The 6,747-nt window shown below is 44.5% G+C and overlaps 1 non-coding gene across 1 annotated transcript; it reads left to right on the plus strand.

The window, feature by feature from the left end:
- Positions 1-2,118: 2,118 nt before the first annotated feature.
- Positions 2,119-2,190, plus strand: Trnat-ugu (transfer RNA threonine (anticodon UGU)). Its single transcript has one exon. It is a non-coding gene; the product is annotated as a tRNA-Thr (tRNA).
- Positions 2,191-6,747: the final 4,557 nt, after the last annotated feature.

Raw genomic sequence — 6,747 nt, forward strand, 5'->3', positions numbered from 1 at the left:
TTCCGATGGGCCCAACGTACTTGGGAGAGAAGAGACCAAAAGCGGTTGTGTCTTAATTTTATTTGCCAACAGTTTTCGACGGAGACCGGTCTTCGTCAGGGCTTATGCTCATAAGCCCGGACGAAGATCGGCTCATAAGCCCTGACGAAGACCGGTCCTCCGGTCGAAACCGTTGGCAAATAAAATTAAGGACAACCGCTTAGTTGTGTCTCTTCTCTCTCTCTCTCTCTCTCTCTCTCTATATATATATATATATAATATATATATATATATATATCTATATATATATATATATAACGACATTTGATATATAATATATATATATATATATTTATGTATCAGTGCCGGTTCCTTGGATCCTGTGATTAATAAGGAAGAGCAAGTGCACGTGCACGTGAAAAAAAAAAGCTAACAGATCTATTTGAAACGTCGAATAAATGTCTTTTTTTGTCTTGTGCGTAATCAATCGACTGAGAAGAAAAAGATGATGGCTTACGCCATCTTGTCGTCTTGGGTGAATGCATAAGATTTCCTGTGAATGCTTTTTTTTATCTTGAAAAGATAAAATCAATAGAAATGAGGTGCTGCCTATAGTGTGTGTATGTGTGTGGGTGGGGGGGGGGGGGGGTAATGTAGTCTACCGGGTAAAGGAGACTTGGCTGAACCTGTAAGAACTTCAGAGGCAGTTACAGGTAGCGTAGCGTGAGTGGATCGGAAAATAAGTAGGGACACACATGAGAGTCTAGCTGTGGTAGAATAAGTTGGAAATAAACGAATAGGTTGATGCTTCTTGAAGCCACACTTACGAATAAAGTTGATGAGGTCGAACAGTCTACAGAGAATGTGCATGCTGTTGCATCAATTCGCGAAGCACTAACTGTACTGTAGGTCGATGAGAATTACAACTTATACACATTTCACTCTGGCTACGAACGGGGTACACTTGAATCAATATGAAATGTTACGTGAGTTTGGGGTAGTATTCTTTCTTTTTTCAGCTATTGGAGTTGCGAGGAATGAGAACCTCGCGCGAGAATTACGAAAACGTTTCTGTAGGCGATGTTTGCTGTGAGGTTATTGTGCTCTTAAACTATGAAATTCGGTGTGTCAGTTTTAGCGTTTTGCTCAGGAATCGTATGTCTTTTGAGCATCCTTTGAAGGCGAAAGCCTTAGATGCCACGTCAAGCTCGAGAACTGACCGTCGTCGGCGTATTAATTATTGATGCAGAAATCATCATCATGTCATGAAGCCACCATGACAGCACAGATGTCCAAAATGTGTTACAGCACCATGACGTCATCGTGACGACACATGATGGCGTCATCACATGACATAGTGGCCGGTTGAGAGGTGGGCTGATCTCGGAGGCACTGTGGAACCACATGAGGTGCTGAAAGCTTTTAGGGAAAGCGTACAATCGACAAAGAGGCAAACGAAGGAGAAGAAGAAGGGTGTCTTGAAAGGCCAGTCGGTATAGCGCAGGGAAGAAGAGTTTTAGGGGCACCTAAAACACGGCTTGTCGGCGTGTCATGTCGTAGTCACGGTCCATCATAAACGGGTGTGCGCCACAAAAATTGGCTAAATCCCACTACTCGCCACCGGTCAACTCTACGCATATTATGAGTTGCAGGTTCGTTGCTACTGCCTAAAACATTATGTTTGGCTTAGCAGCGGTGTCAGAATCCCCGACGAAATTTACCAAGGCGCTCAAGTTCCTTATCTAAAACCAGAGACACAAACGTTCATCTCTACGGTAATATTATGCGAACTAACAGATTACATTCTAATTACTACAAATAACGCCCCCTATACTTTCTTTGGCATTATTGCCTGTTAGTTCGCATTAATATTGTGTCTAACAAACAAAAACGAGCCCTTAAAAAGTCGCCTTCTTTCCTTCATTCATAGCATGGGTCTCGTTCTGGCAGACTTGATGCCTTCAGGTAGTATGCGTGGGATTATTGGTCAGCTGCCAGCTCGTAAAAAGATCACGTTCTACGTGACGCCAACAGGCAGAAAAAGAGTGTTCCACACTCGCCGTCATGGCTGCGATCGGCGCTAACACTCCTAGGTTCAAATCCACATATATACCCCGTAAAGTGGACGGGAGGATGACCGCCGCCGTAGCTCAGTGGTAGAGCATCGGACGTGTTATTCGAAGGTTGCAGGTTCGGTCCCTGCCGGCGGCAAGTTATCTTTTCGTCCACTTTACTTTCTTCACATTTATATTCTAATTACTACAAATAACACCCCCCTGTACTTTCCTTGGCATTATTGTCTGTTAGTTCGCATTAATGTTGTGTCTAACAAACAAAAACGAGCCCTTAAAAAGTCGCCTTCATCTCTACGGTAAAGTGATCCATTTCAAACACCAATTCTTGAAATATATCTGCAAAGTGATGGTGCGTTAGTGGACCATGCAGTGGCGAGTAAGGCAGTAAAGAGTAAAGATTTTGCTGTGGGAAACACCGACGCGACTGCACGCTTCTCCCCTCCTCAGGTTTCACGTTGGTGAAGCTGAAACACCCTTGCCTACATGCTTCATGCCTGCCCGATTTTTTCATTGCAGAGGAGAAGAAGGCTTTCGACTTCGAGCCGCCTGATGCTGATGCACGAGAGATAGTGTGACTTTTGGTGTGAAGGTTGCTATTTAGAAAATGCTCACTCCGATTCTCACCTATGGAAGAGGTAAAGTTCTGTCGGAACGCTTTCGATGATTTCTTTCGGTGATACGTGTGGCGGGCGTCTCACGCTCCGAGCTATAATGATATGCTGCCGGACAATTCCGAACACCTTGCATATCTACGTGCTCCTGTGCCTAGTAATTAGAAGGATCTTATGCAAGAGGGCACATATCTACGCATTGCAGGGTCATGAACCGGTCAATTATCCCGCGGAAAATGGCTTTAATTAACTTCGAGGTATTGGGACGTGAATGCAGGCAATTTAATGAACGTTCCCTTAGATGCCCTACCTTCAATAGACGCGCAGAAATGCCTAATCACGTGGTCTGCATTGAGCGTTTCTGTGGAACCATTCAGATTTCTCCGTATCCAGGAAGCTGCCTTCGTTCATGCCGATGCAGAATCTGAGGTAACGCCTCGAATTATCCCGAAGAGATGGTATTATCCACCCGACGCTATCTCGAAGTGAGAAGGTACAGTTAGGCGGACGCGGTATGAAAGCTTGACCACATCGCTTGCACGTTAGATGTGTGGAAATCGAATCTTGGACCACTGCATGGGCTAAACGTTGGCGATATGACATAATGGACAGCCGTACTTCAGTTTTAACCTCACACAATGGGTGGTTCACCAAGTTTGACATACTTGCAAAGACGTTCCCCTTGTGGGCTGGTGAGAAATCGTTTAACAGGGAATGTCGCTGGAGCCAACTTTTCGATAAGTGGACTTGACTTCGTCAGGGTTGCCCTGACGAAGACAAGTCCTTGTGTTGAAACGTTCAACTACCTCACTTCACGCCTGGACCTCCCGCCCGCTGCACTTCTCTTGTTTGGACCTATTATTAGGTGAAACACCTGCAGAAGAAATGAACTCAATATCTATCTATCTATCTATCTATCTATCTATCTATCTATCTATCTATCTATCTATCTATCTATCTATCTATCTATCTATCTATCTATCTATCTATCTATCTATCTATCTATCTATCTATCTATCTATCTATCTATCTATCTATCTATCTATCTATCTATCTATCTATCTATCTATCTATCTATCTATCTATCTATCTATCTATCTATCTATCTATCTATCTATCTATCTATCTATCTATCTATCTATCTATCTGTCTGTCTGTCTGTCTGTCTGTCTGTCTGTCTGTCTGTACGTACGTACGTACGTACGTACGTACGTACGTATGTCTGTCTGTATGTATGTATGTATGTATGTATGTATGTATGTATGTATGTATGTATGTATGTCCTAACTATGAGTGATGGCGCAAAGGAGCCTTGAACAGTGTAATGAAAAAAAAAACATATTTATTGGCCAGTAGTAAGGAAGGAACCTGCATTCATCAGAACCTATGTTAATAGTGCACAAGTCCTGATTATAGCGTAATAGAATAATGTTATTATAGTTCACTATAGTCCTGAAGAAGGGAGGAAGAAGGAAATTTTTGGCCAATGAATGGGTTTTTATCGCACTTTTCAAAAGAACGCCTCGGTTGTGCATCCACTTTTTCTGTCTATCGACCAAACGCGCCGTACATAACTACAAATATACGTACGTTGCTTGTCAAGGCCAAGTTTCCAAACGTACCTTAACATCTTACTAAATAATGGGCAGGATATGATGTTGTTCAAGCGGACGAAAACCAAGATAGGGGACTGTAACGGTTTTATCTCTAGTTCCGCTAGCAGTCGGATGTACGCACTTAGAAGTAGCAACTCCCGAAATTAAGCGCACGAGCTACAGGCGTCGCATACAACCTGGCTACTCAGTTTTGCACTCAGTAGAATCACGGAGCTCTCTTTTATACTTAGTGTTATTGTTTCATTACTTCTTTCCAGTTGCTTTCTACATGTCGCTCGGTTTTTGCGGTCGTCAGAGTGCCCGTATGTAGCAAGTCACTCTGTCTACGATGATGATGCCGTGCATACGTTATGGTCATCCCAGCTCACGGCCTATCTTTTCTTCTTTTTGCCAAAGCACTGTCAACTAGTAGCACTCCCTCCCCGCCCATCTTTCGCCGAACTGCCGAGAAAAGTCCATCGCGCTAATGCGTTCTGTCAGAATGCGCTGGACGGGGCGCGTTTATTCCTGCCCAGTTCTACGGGAAGTATACCTAAGTTCGCAATAACCTGCACCGTCTGCTGGCAAACACGGGCTCAGCGTGGTCGGGGAATAGCAACTAATGCTGCGCACTGCGCCAGGTGTCACTAGAATTGGTGTTAGAGTTGAGAGAAAGACTGGCAAATACTTGTGCCAAGGAGAGAGTGAGAGAGAGTAAGAAATGTACAGGAAAGACTGGAAGGCTAACCAGAGGGAATCGACTGTTGGCTACCATGTACAGACTGTTAAAGGGAACACTTGCGTGCAGGGCATGTTTGGATTTCACTCTCTTGCAAAAACATAAAGTGGCTTAGATTTGCATACAACTACTGGTGGTTGACAGTTCAGCCTCTTTTTGACAGACTCGTGCAATGTATGAACAATGTTTCCCTGTCCACTTCCTGTTAGAGGGCCAGCAAAATGAAAGGTGCTCATATTAATAAGTTGTGATGTTTTAAGTGCCAAATCTCGATATGATTATGAGGGGCGCCGTAGTGGAGGGCTCCGGAAATTTCGTCCACCTGGGGTTCTCGTGCATTGACATCGCACAGTACACGGGCCTCTGGAATTTTGCCTCCATCGAAATGCGACCGCCGCGGCCGGGATTGAACCCTCGACCTTCGGGTCAGCAGCCGAGCACCGTAACCACTGTAGCACCACGGCGGATGAACGAGGGGAAGAATCTATGATTACACTACAAGTTCACTATGACTATGGCAAATATCGCGCAAAATCGATTTCGTTTAGGATACGCTGGCTGTATGGTAATGATTTGAAAGGTCAAAATGAGCTGACCTTTTCTTGACTGATTCCGTGCTACCGGCAAAATAGTTCAGTGCGCCAAAGCTGAAGTAGCAGCTTTGGTCCAATCAGTACTTAGACATAGCGGGATATATGACATAATATATGATATGATAGAATAGATGAAACCGCTCGATATAAAACGCAGCTGCCGTCAACGATCGGCATTGCATTTAATCAAAGAAGGAGCTTTTATACAAGTTCAGCACTTGCCGTATTGGTTTGCGGCGCCGTTTCACGGCACCTGGAAAATTTAAGCCACTTCAGCGTATTCTTCGGCTAGCGGGGTCGCCAGTGTGCTGAACTCGGGGCATACGCCCTGTAGCAAAGCTCAGCCTGAACCGTGAGTACCTGATTAAAAGCTTGAACATTTAAACTTAGCCGGCTCTTGCAGAACCATTTGTATGGCATCCTTTCCTGCCATATGGAAAGCAAAACGAGATTTGTTGCTTGTATAGTGAGCTTGGTTAAGGAGATGTTTCTGCGCTTAGTGAAGATAACATGTGTAAATTTAGTTTTGACAAATGTGAATCACGCATACGGCGAAGTTCCCCTCGATATATGCATGTGGAAGCCGTTTCAAGTCGACTACATTGTTAAAAATTCAGAGGTACTCATGCAGTCGTTTGGTTCCCCGCAGGCGCGTAGCCAGGGGGGGGGGGGGGGGGGTTGGGGGGGCTGAACTTCCCTTCAACGAAAATTTTCGATTTTGCATATGCATATATACACGCACACATACAAACGCACGCAAGAACATACAAAAACGATGGTTGAACCCCCTCTCCCCGAAAAATATTTCTGGCTACGCTTCAGGTTCCCCGGCACCACTCTTTATGACAAGCGTTCGGAACAATTTATTTCGTGCGAGGTAGACCGGTTAAAAATTTAACAGCATCCGGGCGGAACTTTTACAATAGTGCTTTCGCTTTTTATTGCTGGCGGTGTAGTGATCTGGCCTTTCGTACGTTGAAGGAAATCACCAGCAAAAAAAAATGCCAGGCCTGTACGGCACACGCAGCAAAGTCACAGCGAAAGCCAGAGGAGCGGCCTTTGTAGAGCTCGTTGTAAGCTCCGTTGGAACGACTACTTCAAGTACAGTGGCAAGGTGCCCACTATGCCATAAATAATAATAATTTTAGGATGTAG

The sequence above is a fragment of the Rhipicephalus sanguineus genome, chromosome 8 (assembly GCF_013339695.2).
Source record: "Rhipicephalus sanguineus isolate Rsan-2018 chromosome 8, BIME_Rsan_1.4, whole genome shotgun sequence".
NCBI lineage: Eukaryota > Metazoa > Arthropoda > Arachnida > Ixodida > Ixodidae > Rhipicephalus > Rhipicephalus sanguineus.